The sequence below is a fragment of the Propithecus coquereli genome, unplaced genomic scaffold (genome assembly GCF_000956105.1).
Source record: "Propithecus coquereli isolate 6110/MARCELLA unplaced genomic scaffold, Pcoq_1.0 Scaffold66, whole genome shotgun sequence".
Lineage (NCBI taxonomy): Eukaryota > Metazoa > Chordata > Mammalia > Primates > Indriidae > Propithecus > Propithecus coquereli.
This window is the reverse complement of record NW_012152618.1, coordinates 9,888,397-9,903,364: the sequence shown is the minus strand read 5'-3', so window position 1 is coordinate 9,903,364 and position 14,968 is coordinate 9,888,397. Positions and strand designations below refer to the sequence as shown.

Sequence of the window (14,968 nt, the reverse complement as noted above, 5' to 3'; positions counted from 1 at the left end):
GAGGACTTGCTCTAAGTGACCCAGGTGAAAGTGCCCTTTATAAAATTAATAAAGGGCCACAAGGTGGAAACCATGGTAGGAGCCTGAACTCTGCAAAGCTATAGGTGTAGTTAAAATATATAAAACCAGCCATTGTTCCCTAGCTTGCTTTCCTATAATTGCTTACTATTCTTAGCTTTCTTCATTGCTCCCAGAGATGACATCATTCTTGTGAAACCCAAGACTAGTTTTTGAAATATCTTCCAGGCCCTGCACTCTCATGGACCAGCTGACCCACCTAGACCAGTGGCCCATGCCAAGGAACAGACTCACTGGTCTTGCAACCCCTACCTAGGAATTGACTCAACACAAGAAGACAATTTCTGTTTCCTGATCCTGTGAATTCGCCCCCAGCCAATTAGCAGACTCAATTGCCTAGCCCTTTGCCCACCAAACTATCTTTAAAAACTCTTTCTCTTGGCCGGGCACAGTGGCTCACGCCTGTAATCCTAGCACTCTGGGAGGCCGAGGCGGGCGGATTGTTTGAGCTCAGGAGTTTGAGACCAGCCTTAGCAAGAGCGAGATCCCGTCTCTACTAAAAAAATAGAAAGAAATTATCTGGACAACAAAAAATATATAGAAAAAATTAGCCGAGCATGGTGGCTCATGCCTGTAGTCCCAGCTACTCAGGAGGCTGAGGCAGTAGGATCACTTGAGCCCAGGAGTTTGAGGTTGCTGTGAGCTAGGCTAATGCCACGGCACTCACTCTAGCCAGGGCAATAGAGTGAGACTCTGTCTCAAAAACAAAACAAAACAAAACAAAACAAAAACTCTTTCTCGGGGCGGGCAGACGGACCAACTGACAGGAGGGGCGGGAGGCAAGCAAGATGGCACAGACGCAGGGCACCAGGAGGAAAGTCTGTTACTACTACGACAGGGATGTTGGAAATTACTATTATGGACAAGGCCACCCAATGAAGCCTCACCAAATCCGCATGACTCACAATTTACTGCTTAACTATGGTCTCTACCGAAAAATGGAAATCTATCGCCCTTACAAAGCCAATGCTGAGGAGATGACCAAGTACCACAGTGACGACTACATTAAATTCTTGCACTCCATCCATCCAGATAACATGTCCGAATACAGCAAGCAGATGCAGAGATTCGACGTTGGTGAGGACTGTCCAGTATTTGATGGCCGGTTTGAGTTCTGTCAGTTGTCTACTGGTGGCTCTGTGGCAAGTACCGTGAAACTTACTAAGCAGCAGACCGACATCGCTGTGAATTGGGCTGGGGGCCTGCACCATGCAAAGAAGTCCGAGGCATCTGGCTTCTGTTACGTCAGTGATATCGTCTTGGCCATCCTGGAACTGCTAAAGTATCACCAGAGGGTGCTGTATATTGACATTGATATTCACCATGGCGATGGCGTGGAAGAGGTCTTCTATACCACAGACCGGGTCATGACTGTGTCCTTTCATAAATATTGAGAGTACTTCCCAGGAACTGGGGACCTATGGGATACTGGGGCTGGCAAAGGCAAGTATTATGCTGTTAACTACCCGCTCCGAGATGGGATTGATGACGAGTCCTCTGAGGCCATTTTCAAACCACTCATGTCCAAAGTAATGGAGATGTTCCAGCCTAGTGCGGTGGTCTTATAGTGTGGCTCAGACTCCCTGTCTGGGGATCAGTTAGGTTGCTTCAATCTGACCATCAAAGGGCATGCCAAGTGTGTTGAATTTGTCAAGAGTTTCAACCTGCCTATGTTGATGCTGGGAGGAGGTGGTTACACCATTCCTAATGTTGCCCGGTGCTGGACATATGAAACAGCTGTGGCCCTGAACACGGAGATCCCTAATGAGCTTCCATACAATGACTACTTTGAATACTTTGGTCCAGATATCAAGCTTCACATCAGTCCTTCCAATAGGACTAACCAGAATACTAATGAGTACCTAGAAGAGATCAAACAGCGACTGTTTGAGAACCTGAGGATGCTGCCCCATGCTCCTGGGGTCCAAATGCAGGCAATTCCTGAGGATGCCATCCCAGAGGAAAGTGGCGATGAGGATGAAGAAGACCCTGACAAGCACATCTGAATCTGTTCCTCGGACAAATGAATTACCTGTGAGGAAGAGTTCTCTGACTCTGACGAGGAAGGAGAGGGTGGCCGCAAGAACTCTGCCAACTTGAAAAAAGCCAAGAGAGTCAAAACAGAGGATGAAAAAGAGAAAGATCCAGAAGAGAAGAAAGAAGTCACAGAAGAGGAGAAAACCAAGGAGAAAAAGCCAGAAACCAAAGGGATCAAGGAGGAGGTCAAGTTGACCTGAGCAGATCTCTCCAGCTCTGGCTTCTTGCCAAGTACCCCACCTTTCTCCTCTACCCCCTCAGATTTTATATTTTCTAATTCTCTTTGTATTTATATGAAAACTTATTAAATATAAATATCCCCAGGGCTAGATAGAAACAAAGAAATGAGGGCCCTGAGCCCAGGGCAGCTGTTCTGGGTGAACTCTTCTAGGAGTTGCCTCTTGCCACCCATCCCTCCCCAGTCTTAATTTAAAACCATAAAGAGTACCAGGTCTGGGTAGAAGGGATAATTTTATGCAGCTGTAAGACAAAATCCTGAAACACCAAGTGCTTGCTTAGTAGTTTTGGAAATGTGCCCTTATTGAGCATTCTAGAAGGGGTGGCTGGGTCTTCAAAGATCCCCTGTTGTTTTCTGGCTCCTAAGGTAACATCAGCCATGTTTAGATTGGTTCTGTTCTCATACCTTCCCTCTGGCCTCAGGTGAGCCAAGCAACTCACACTGCCTGCCCTGTCTTCCCCCAGTTCTGCAGGTGGAGGTTGGTAGTCTAGTTTCCTTTTTGAGATACTATTTTCATTTTTGTGAGACTCTTTGTAATAAAATGGTATATTTCTATTAAAAAAAAAACAACAAAACTCCTTCTCCCAAATTCTCAGGGAGATGGGTTTGAGAATTTGCTCCTGTCTCTTCACGTGGTGCCTGTGATATTAAACTCTTTCTCCACCATAACACCTGGACCTTGCCTGGACTCGGGGGGAGAATAGGAGTTGTGGGGAGCATGTTTGTGTTTGTCATTAACTTCTGTCCATCACTTTCAGTACAGAACTTCAACAGTTTACCCTCTGTTTCTTCAAGTCATATCCAGTGGTCTTTCCAAGTCTTCTGTAAGACGTTCCACACTTACACTGCTGCCCAGCTTCATCAACTTGACTTTCTGTGCTTTAAACTTCCTCTTTTTCTACCACTATTATCCACAGGGTATCTGCAAGCCTTTTTTTAAAAAATTTTTTTGAGACGGAGTCTCACTCTGTTGCCCAGGCTAGAGTGCCATGGCATCAACCTAGCTCACAGCAACCTCAAACTCCTGGGCTCAAGCAATCCTCCTGCCTCAGCCTCCTGAGTAGCTGGGACTACAGGCACGCGCCACCATGCCCAGCTAATTTTTTCAATATATTTTTAGTTGTCCAGCTAATTTCTTTTCTATTTTTTTAGTAGAGACGGGATCTCACTCTTACTCAGGCTGGTTTCGAACTCCTGAGCTCAAATGATCCGCCCGTCTCGGCCTCCCAGAGTGCTAGGATTACAGGCGTGAGCTACTGCGCCCAGCCTGCAAGCCTTTTTGACATTCTTAACAATATCTTTATACCACAGAGCAGAGAATAAGCAAAAAAACAGTGCATAACACATATAAGTCTCGGCCCCATGTGAGACATTGCGGGGAATGCGTCCAGCCTGCACACATGCCATTTTATCACCCTTTGTGGGCATCTTTGCATGTGGGAATCTGGGTGGAAAAGATATATTGCAGCCGATGGGGGGTTGGAGGGTCTTTTTTCCCTTGGGGACACTGACTAAACTGTGTGTTGTGAGCCTGTGTTTGACTGTGCCCTGTCACAGGAGGACAGGTGTGGAATTTTTCAATTGGGACATCATGTTGGTGCTTGAAAAGTTTCAATGTTAGAGCAATTCACATTTCGGATTTTCAGAAGAATGTTCAACCTGTATTGAGACACAAATCACATAACATAAAATTCATCCATTTGAAGTGTGAAATTAAGTGGTTTTTAGTATAATCACAAGGTTATGCAATCATCACTACTAATTCCGGAATACTTTCATCACCTCAAAAAGAAACCTCATGCCCATTAGCGGTCACTCCCTGTTCTCCTGTCCCCCTGACCCTGGTAACCACTCTTCCACTTCCTGTCTCTATGGATTTGCCTATTCTGATATTCCATGTAGATAGAATAATAACAATACTGTAGTCTTTTGTCTGGCTTCTTTCATTTAGTATGTTTTCAAGATTCATCCATATCATGCATGTGTGGTCAGCTATAGGAACTACAGGATAGCCTTTAAACCAGTGGATTTTGGTGTCTTTTTTTTTTTGTAAGACGTGGTCTCACTACGTCGGCCAGGCTAGACTTCAACTCCTGGGCTCAAGCAATCCTCCTGCCCCAGCGTCTCAAGTAGCTGGGACTACAGGTGCACCACACCTGTCCTAAACCAGTGGTTTTCACACCGTACCCAGTGAAGGCTTGGGCACCTGGGAGGCACCATGGCAGAAGAGGACTAAGTGATGGGATCCTAATTTTTGTCTATTCCGCATGTTAGGCTTCTGCAGAAAATTTTATTTGAAGAAAATTTTTGTTTCCTTTACTTAAAAAAAAAAAGTTTGAAAATTTGCTGAATTGAACTAATCACACATTTATCAAATATCCCATGCTAGGTGCTAGAAGTATAAAGACTACTAGAGATTTGGTTCTTCTCATCCTCTAGTCAAAGGGCTTTTTCTTGGTGCTGTAACAAAGGTGTTTTTCGTAGGAGACTAAGGAGCACAAAGGAGGGGCAGCTAACTTTCTCTGGGGGTGTCAGGGAGGACTTTTTGAAGGAAGGAGGGTGTGTGTGCATGTAGGTGAGCAGTACTAGAGCAGTGGTAGGGCCCAGCTTATGCAGAAATAGGAAGCCATGAAAACTGCAAGCGGTTCAGTACACCTAAAATGCAAAGTACACCTGGGCAAAGGATGAAGCCCCATGAAAAGGCAGGGTCCATGAATGTCATGCTAAACAATTTAAACTTCATCTAATGGGCTACAGGGAGTCCTCCAACCAAAATTTTGCCTATTGGATTGATACGGTTTATATGAAAGCATCATTTTTCTCTTGTAGGTGGGGAAAGTGGACTGGAGGTGAAGCAGGATGAGAGGAGAAAGTAGTTCAGAGACTAAATCTAGATCAGAAATGATGCAGGTCTGAACAAAGGCAGTAATACCAGAAAGGGAGTAGAGGGATGAATCTGAGAGGTTGGAGGTAAAGGGGAGAAGGGAGAATAGACTCCAAGAACTTTGGTAAATGAATGCATGACGGTGTCTGGGGCAAATATTAATGCCATGTCTGTGTCTTGGGCAACTGAGAAGGGAGGGATATCACTCTCTGAGATGGGGCACAAACAAGGAAAAGTGAATTAGCTTTTAGACTTGTTGAGTTCTGATGTATCTGTGGTACATCCTGGTTGAGATCCAACATTAGGCAGAAGCACATTTGGGAATGAAGCTTTTCTTTTTTTTTTTTTTTTTTGAGACAGAGTCTCACTCTGTCGCCCAGACTATAGTGCCGTGGCGTCAGCCTAGCTCACAGCAACCTCAAACTTCCAGGCTCAAGAGATCCTTCAGCCTCAGCCTCCCGAGTAGCTGGGACTACAGGCATGCACCACCATGCCCGGCTAATTTTTTCTATTTTTAGTTGTTTGGCTAATTTCTTTCTATTTATAGTAGAGATGGGGTCTCGCTCTTGCTCAGGCTGGTCTCGAACTCCTGACCTCAAGCGATCCTTCCACCACGGCCTCCCAGAGTGCTAGGATTACAGGCGTGAGCCACCACTCCTGGCCAGCTTTTCTTAAATTTAAATTTTAAACTGACAAATAATAATTGCATATATTTATGGAGTACAGTGTGATGTTTTGATATATGTTTACAATGTGGAATGATTAAAATAGGCTAGTTAATAAATCCATCACCTCACATATTTATCATTTTTTGTGGCAAAAACATTTAAAATCTACTCTTTTAGCAATTTATAATATACAATGTATTATTACTTACTATAGTCACCATTTGGTGCACTAGATCACTAAAGCTTGTTTCTGCAGTCTAACTGAAGCTCTGTACTCTGATAAACGAGTTCCCTTTCCCCATCCATCCTTCTTCCCCAGCCTCTGGTAACCAACATTCTACTCTACTTTTATGAGTTCAGCTTCTTTGTTTTATCTTATTTTATTTATTTATTTATTTTTTTGAGACAGAGTCTCACTCTTTTGCCCGGGCTAGAGTGCCGTGGCGTCGGCCTAGCTCATAGCAACCTCAAACTCCTGGGCTCAAGCGATCCTTCTGCCTCAGCCTCTCGAGTAGCTGGGACTACAGGCATGCGCCACCATGCCCGGCTAATTTTTTTTCTCTATATTTTTAGTTGTCCGATTAATTTCTTTCTATTTTTAGTAGAGACGGAGTCTCGCTCTTGCTCAGGCTGGTTTCGAACTCCTGAGCTCAAACAATCCGCCCGCCTCGGCCTCCCAGAGTGCTAGGTTTACAGGTGTGAGCCACCGCGCCCAGCTGTTTTATTTTTTTAATTCAATTTTTTTTGAGACAGAGTCTCATTCTGTTGCCCCGGCTAGAGTGTAGTGGCAGCATCATAACTCACTGCAACCTCAAACTCCTGGGCTCAAGCAATCCTCCTGCCTCAGCTTCTTGAGTAGCTAGGACTACAGGTACATGCCACCATGCTCAACTAATTTTTCTGTATTTTGTAGAGATGGGCTCCTGATTTTACTCAGGCTGGTCTTGGACTCCTGGCCTCAAGCAATCCTCCCGCCCTAGCCTCCCAAAGTGCAATCCCAAACTTTTGAATGCTAAATATTAACATTTAGCATTAACTGTTTTGTCAAGCAAAGGGCCTCTCTACAACCTAGTCCATCTCATTTCTGGTGCTACCCGAGTTGGACAGAAGTCTAGCACATGGTTGCTAGGAAAGCTAAGCCTCTGATCATAGAAGCCGATTGCTTCAGTCCCACTCAGTCTAGGCCTAGATAAAAGAAATGACTCTTGTTACTGCAACTCCCAGTTGTCCAGTTTCCTTTCTCACATAATGTATACAAGTAGCATATTCAATGTGAATTCAAAGCTTGTCTGGTTTTCTGTAAATAATTCTTTTTTTGCCTGTTATCACATTGTGATAATGCTGTATTTACAGAAAACATTTAAATGTAATATTAAAGAAATAGTCCCAAAAATTGCTCCTTCCTTTTTCCTTTACTACTTGGTTTTTATCCTGTGTTATTCATCTATTCAACCAACCAATTTATTCATTCAACAAACATTTAAACACTTGCTAAATGCCAGGCCAAGTTCAACTTCTTTAGATTCCACATATAAGTGAGATTATGCACTATTTGTCTTTCTGTGTCTGGCTTATTTCATTTAGTATAATGTGTTTCAGGTTTATCCATGTTGCCACAAATGACAGGATTTGGGAATGATACAGGTTTGACATTGGGCTTAGATTCAGGAGTTATCAGTGGCCGGGCATGGTGGCTCACACCTGTAATCCCAGCACTTTGGTAGGCTGAAATGGGAGGATCACTTGAGCCCAGGAGTACAAGACCAGCCTGGGCAACATAGTGAGATCCTCTCTCTACAAAAGAAATACATAAAAAATTAGCCAGGTGTGGTGGCAGACACCTATAGTCCTAGCTACTTGAAAGGCTGAGGTGGGAGGACTGCTTGAGCCCAGAAATTTGAGGTTGCAGTGAGCTATGATTGGGCCACTGCACTCCAGCCTGGGTGACAGAATGAGACTCTGTCTCACCAAAAAAAAAGAGAGAGAGAGAGAGAGAGTTATCAGCACATGAACACAGTGAAGTTCATGTGATGGATGTAAAGGTTGCTCAAGAAAACTATGGGCACGCCGGGCGCGGTGGCTCACACCTGTAATCCTAGCTCTCTGGGAGGCCGAGGCGGGCGGATTGTTTGAGCTCAGGAGTTCGAAACCAGCCTGAGCAAGAGCTGAAATATAGAAATATAAACTCTAAAGATTTATTGTTACATAAAAATAATTGGCCTCATTGTCTGTCGACTAACTGTTATACAGGGATAACCGGGATGTGTGCATGGGTAAGGAAATCTCACAGCCTGAGATGGCCTGAGATGGGGGCATCCCTGGAATGGCTGGAGTCTGAGGCCTCCTCAAGCAGGGAGTGCTCTGGAACATGCCTGGAATGAAGGGCCCAGAAACCCACCAGCTACAAAGGGAGCTCACAACTTCTCTGTTGATAACCTGGAGTTGAAAGGCATTTCTCAAAAAGAAGTCCCCTAGACCCACAGTGAGGTCACTAACTTAACTGGGTGATATAACTGTGACTCCTTCCTCATTTGAACCCTCGTGGACTCCTTCCAGTGGCTGCTACTGAGTCCTCAAGCTGCCACTTCAGAGCAGAGTGGGGAGGGCCATGTCAAGGGAACACGGGGCCAGGCCTCCTGAGCAGCCCCTAGAATAGAGAAGTCTCAACCTGCACAAACTGATGCAGTCAATCCAGGAGACAGCTGAGGTCAAATTCCTAAACAACAATCACCAACACAACCCAGCTCTCCAAGTAGCAGAAGACTCCCCTTATACTATAGCTCAAGTGTTTCAAGAAAGTTTTTAGCCAGGCATGGTGGTTTATACCTGTAATCCCAGAACTTTGGGAGGCCAATACGGGAGGATCACTTAAGGCCAGGAACTTGAGACCAGCCTGGGCAATACAGTGAGACCGAGTCTCTATAGATAAATAAGAAAAATTATCAGAGTGTGGTGGCACATGGCTGTAGTCCCAGCTACTAGGGAGGCTGAGGCAGGAGGATCACCTGAGCCCAGGAGTTTGAGGCTGCAGTAAGCTAAGATCACACCACTGTACTCCAGCTGGGGTGACAAAACAAAACCTTATCTCTTAAAAAAAAAAAAAAGAAAAGGAAAGAAAAGAAAAGAAAAAGAAAAGAGTTTTTGGCCCAGTAAATTCAAGTCCAGCAGCTAATGAAAGTGCAATAATCCATGGAGTATCATGAATTTGAGCTTTGTATATGCTGGAAAAAGAGAGCAAATACAAATCAATTACTAATGTCGGGCATGTGAGAGAACATATAAGAATTATATAGGTAACGAAGAATATATTAGCAGTCATACATGTTTGGTGGTTTATTTTAGGGAAAACAGAGGAAAAGATGAGAGATGGAAGAGGCAACTAACATTTATTGAACATTAAGGAGCTAAGATACCCTTCAAAAATTACATCGTTAAATTATGACAAGAATCCTACTGGAAAGTTCTATTCTTTTTCCCATTTTTCAAATGAAGTTACCAGGACAGAAAGCAGTTGATATGTTTGTGGGTGGTATGAGAGTCACAGGGCAGATGTCAGAAACCACCGTTTTCCCCACCACCAAATTTACAGTCCTGCCCATTTCCTGGTATTTAATAACTGAACAAAACAGCTGAGCAAAAATAACTGAGCAAAAAAATCTTTTTTCTATTGTCTGCTTCAGTTTGCCGTCAAAAGGAAGCTCATCCACAAACCCTGCAAATGTTGGTAAAGCAAAAGAACAGGAGATCTCTTGGACTTAGCGCAAAACCAGAGCTCAAAAAAGTTACATTTCTTCAGTTATATTACAAATATTTATTAAGTACCTATGATGTGTCAGGCACTTGGCTAAATGCTGTTACTTGTCCAAAGTTACAAACAGTAGGTAGCAGCGTCAGGATTAAACCCAGGTCTTTCTGATGTCAACATCTGGGCATTTTTCATGAATCCATGATTATCAAACTTCTTAGAAACAAAATCTTATAAGGAACTCCAATATGCAAAGAGGAAAAAAAAGCAGAGCTGTTCTGGGTGAAGTGGGATTACAATGCCCTGAGCCCCACCTACTCTGCCCTTCCCTTTCCCGTCTGTCCCCCAAAGCAACCCATCTAAAGTCCTGACAAACCACTACAATTGGAAGCAGCACAGGTGGAAAATCATGACATGCTTCTATCACATGAGTTTTGACAAATGTATACACCTGTATAACCCAAAGTCCTACCAAGATATACGATATTACATTATCATCACCCCAGAAAACTCCCTCTGGGCCGTTCCCAGTCACTTCCTGCCCCCAATTTCTAAGAGGCAACCACTCTTGACTTTTTTTAAACCATAGACTAGCCTGTTTTGCATTCAATCTGTTGTGATGTTGCATACCATGTAGCCTTCAGAAAATTCCACTGTACACTAATGAGAAAATAAAGAGTGAAAAGGCAAATAACATCTTAGTATCATTATGAAAACAATTCTAACTTTGCAGAGGCAAAGGTCCCCAGACGATGTTTTGAAAATGTTTGCTCTAGGGATTACATTTTGTTTTGTTTTCTGAGAGAAAGTAGCACATGTAAGAAACCATGGTTGCTCATTCTGCTTCCCAGCAGAATTTACAAAATTCCTCACCTGTGGAATTTCACAAAGCTCCTGACTCCTGACAGCGCATTCTCTGGGGAAGTGCCCTGAGGACGACAAGCAGGATAGAGCACAGGTTCCCAAATCTCTTGCTTGAATCACTGCATTTTTAGAAAAGGTAAATTCAATGATCCCAGCCCTGGTCTTCCTGACAGGATTAGTGATTATGCCTCTGTAATCTATAACCATATGTACCCTCACACCCGAACTTTGATGAGATTTTGTTCTAATTAACTTTTGGGCACATTTGATATACCTTCTGAGCATGTGCAGAACTGCCACCACCACCAGCTGAAACACTACTTTAGAGCGGTCCAACAGAAATTCCCAGAAGACTCTCCTGGATTGCAATCCTCAGTAAGATTCTGAATAAAACTAACTTTAATTCTTTAAAATCCTGAGTTTTTCTTTAGTTGACAGTTTTAATTAATATACTTTTCTCTCTTCTGAGGAGCAAGCCTTCCCATTCCAATGAACACATCAATTAACCCAGAGGTCCCCAACCTTTTTGGCACCAGGGACCAAAAAGATAATGGAAGACAATTTTTCCACAAATGGGTGCGTAGGGATGGTTTCATGACGAGTCAAGTGCATTACATTTATTGTGCAAACCTCTCTGCTAACGAGAATCTGTTTTTGCAGCCACTCCCTAGTGCTAGTATCACCGCCTCAGCTCCACCTCAGATCATGAGGAGCACACAGGCTAGATCCCTCCATGCGTAGTTAACTGTAGGTTTCGTGCTCCTATAAAGAATTTAATGCTGCAGCTGATCTGACAGGAGGCGGAGCTTATGTGGTGATGGGAGTGATGGGGAGCGGCTGTAAATACAGACGAAGGTTTGGCTCACTCACCTGCTGCCCACCTCCTGCTGTGCAGCCCAGTTCCAAACGGGCCACAGATAGGTACTGGTGCAGCCTGGGGGTTAGGGACTGCAGAATTAACCCATGCACAGCAGCCACCAAAGCTGATCTCAGTGACTTCAGGAAAGGACCTTCTATTGACAGTTGCCTGTGGACTGTTCCCCCAGCTAAGTGGGACCCCAGCTGAGCCCCTTTTGGTAGTGCCTGGGCCCTGGCCAGTGTGGCTGTTATATAAAAGCATATGAACTGAAGGAAAAGGGTTCCATATCGGGCAGACTGGCATGGCTTCCTGGCCCCCCATGGTGCTCCATTATCTCTCTGAGGACTCCTTCTTCTCCACCTGACACCCCGGGTCCTCTATTGTCTTCTCCATCACTGTTGCTATGCCTCTCACCCCAGATGACCCTCATTTGTTCTTCCAGGCCTGAAGAACAGAAATATCTGCCTCACCCACTATTCTCTGTCTAATTTTTGTGGCATAAACTCTATGTTCTACTCTCCTCTGCTCTCTTTTGCTTCTTAAAGATCTAGTTTGAAAGTTAGTTTTAAAATAATGAACTGTTTCTTTTTCTTTGAATATCAAGTGTTTAACCACCCTAATTTCTACCAGGCAGATGCGGATCCTTAAAACAACCCTAGGAGGCTGAGTCAGCCATTATTTCCTTCTAAAAATCCGAGGAAATTTAGCCTCTTTAGCACAAAGAGGCTAAATTTGGTACCTGGTCACCTGGCACCAAAACCCTGTACCTAAGCTATTTATTCAAACTTAGAAGTCCTAGCTACTTTATCTATGCTCTTTCCATTATTTCTGGCAGGTATTTTATCAAATATCTGGGAATTGACAACAAATGTGAAAACCTGAACAGCCCTTTCTGAAGGGCAAGGAAAACCAAACCGCCAATTGCCAAAGTGAGTGATCCTCAAAGTGTGGTCCACGGACTTCTGGGGGTCCCTGAGACATTTTCAGAGGATCTGCAAGGTCAAAACTATGTTCTTAATAAAACTGTCACTTGACTTCCTTCCTTGCATTTTTTCTCAAGTATATGGTGTTTTCAAGAGACTATTGGATGTGTGACACCACAACTGAATGCAGAAGCAGGTATGAGAATCCACTTATTTTTCTCTTAAGCCAGATATTAGATTTGCAAAAATGTAAATCAGGACCGGGCGTGGTGGCTCACCCCTGTAATCCTAGTACTCTGGGAGGCCAAGGTGGGCAGATCATTTGAGTTCAGGAGTTCAACACCAGCCTGAGCAAGAGTGAGACCCCGTCTCTACTAAAAAATATAGAAATTAGCTGGACAACTAAAAATATGTAGAAAAAATTAGCCGGGCATGGTGGCGCATGCCTGTAGTCCCAGCTACTCGGGAGGCTGAGGCAGTAGGATTGCTTGAGACCAGGAGTTTGAGGTTGCTGTGAGCTAGGCTGACACCACGGCACTCTAGCCCAGGCAACAGAGTGAGACTCTTGTCTCAAAAAAATAAAAAAAAGTTATGTTATATGTAGTGGTCAACCTCAAGCGATCCTCCTTTCTCAGCCTCTAGATTAGCTGGGACTACTGGTGCACCACCACGCCTGGCTAATTTTTTAAAAATTCTTTTGTAGAGATGGGGGTCTCACTATATTGCTCAGGCTGGTCTCAAACTCCTGGCCTCAAGCAATCCTCCCACCTTGGCCTCCAAAAGTGCTAGGATTACAGGCATTAGCCACCATGCCTGGGCCCAAATCTACCACTTTTAAAAGTGTACACTTCATTAGCCTTTAGTACGTTTAGCATGTTCACTATGTTGCACAACCATCACTACTGTCTCATTCCAGAACTTTTTCATTACCCCCAAAAGAAACCTGTGTCTATTAGCAGTAGTCCAAATTCCCCAACTCCTCACCTGCTCCTGGCAATCACTAATCTATTTTATCTCCATGGGTTTGTTACTGCAATTTTTAAATGCATTAATTTTTTAAAATTTGTTTTAAGTTGCAACACAGTAAGTATGGATAGAAACTCATATAAACAAAAGACTTTTGAAGGCCCTCAATTTTTAAGACTGTAATGGAATCCCAAGGGCTAAAAAGTTTGAGAAACACTGATCTAAGATTTGTTATCTGTTTTCCAATAGAGTGGAACATTAATGTCTAAACCACAGCCCTACCTACCTGGAGCTCAAAGATGGAATGATCATTCCTGGCTAAGCTTCTAGAAAGGACAAGGAACTACTTGACAGACCGTTGAACCTATAAGGACTCGGAACCAGAACCGTGGTTGACTTATCAACAGACCAAGCATGCTCTTAATGCTCACCCCAATGTGCTTGCGGGGAACGTGGCCAGTGTTCCCTGCAAAAAACCGGGTCCCTTTGGTAGAGTTGCAAGGGATGAGAAAATAATAGAGAAAAATGGAAAATGGAAGAAATAAAAGAATACACTAAGACAAAGATATAGTTTTATAAGTTTATAAAGATTATAGGCAAAGTGGGAGGTCAGGGGGCTCAGACCTCTCCGTTGGTCTCAAAAGCCCCAAATGAGGTCTTACATGGTAACTTATAGGAAATAGTGAGCAATTGTCAGGGGTAACAGATTTACATAACAACAGGTAGTACCTCTCAGGTTAACAGATTTTCAAAAGGCTTTTACAGAAGGGTTCTACAGATTCTTTAACTAATTCTATTTACGTGAGCAAACGGTTACAAAGTCTTTCAAAGGTTAATTTCTAAATTCTAAGGTAAGTTTATCATTTAAACAGAGGGGTTAAACAGCGATATGTAAGCTCCATGTTTATTAGGTTATTGTGAATGGAGACAGGTAGTCTAGAGTGGTTTAAACAAAAGCTTTGCTTTTGGCCATTTGAGAAGCTGTCGTTTCCGGGAAGCTGTTTGTTCCGGAGGGCACTCCATTGTCAGCTCTCAGCCTATAGTTTTTAACAGATTCACTTGTGCTTTACAAAGCAAATCCAATTCTTTAGGTCTGAGAAACACGGCGCCTCTGTGGGATACAGCCGCTACTGCCTTTCAGAGACGCCCTTCCGAGTGTAACAGCATTCGAAATGCAAACCAACACGTTCACATATTCTTTCAGGGCAAAACTCTGTAAAACCCTTAAGACAAATCCTGTCCCAAAACACGTTTAATACTAATTCATGGAGCAACATGTGTTGAGTTCTGAGTTCTAAGTTATAAAGTAAGGAACATCTGAGCTGGTCATCCCTGCTCAGACATGCGTCACAAAGGGACATACAATGGCGTGGTCTCAGCAAGAGGGGAGTGTAACGTGACCATCCACAGTCCAGCCAGCGTGGTCCACCAGACACGACAGCATCGTTGAATGGCAATGAAGTCCCACAATCCACAAAACGACCCCCGCTTCAAAGACGCGCGAAACGACTCCTGAGGCAAGAATCTGTAGAAAGTGAAGATCACTATCAGTCGTTTAGAATAAAACCATTTCCAGGCAGCGTCTCCCTTATCCATATAATCACTTCTGCCACTCAAATAGCACAAATTATATTCAGTAGCAGGAAAATTTTTGGATGAATCGATTAAGTGCCTTTGAAAAGCCGCCACTTAATGCAAATCTACGC

The 14,968-nt window shown here is 43.7% G+C and overlaps 1 pseudogene; it reads left to right on the top strand.

Annotated features, from left to right (window-relative positions):
* The first annotated feature begins 866 nt into the window (after nt 1-866).
* On the top strand, nt 867-2,315 carry LOC105823082 (annotated as a pseudogene).
* Nucleotides 2,316-14,968: the final 12,653 nt, after the last annotated feature.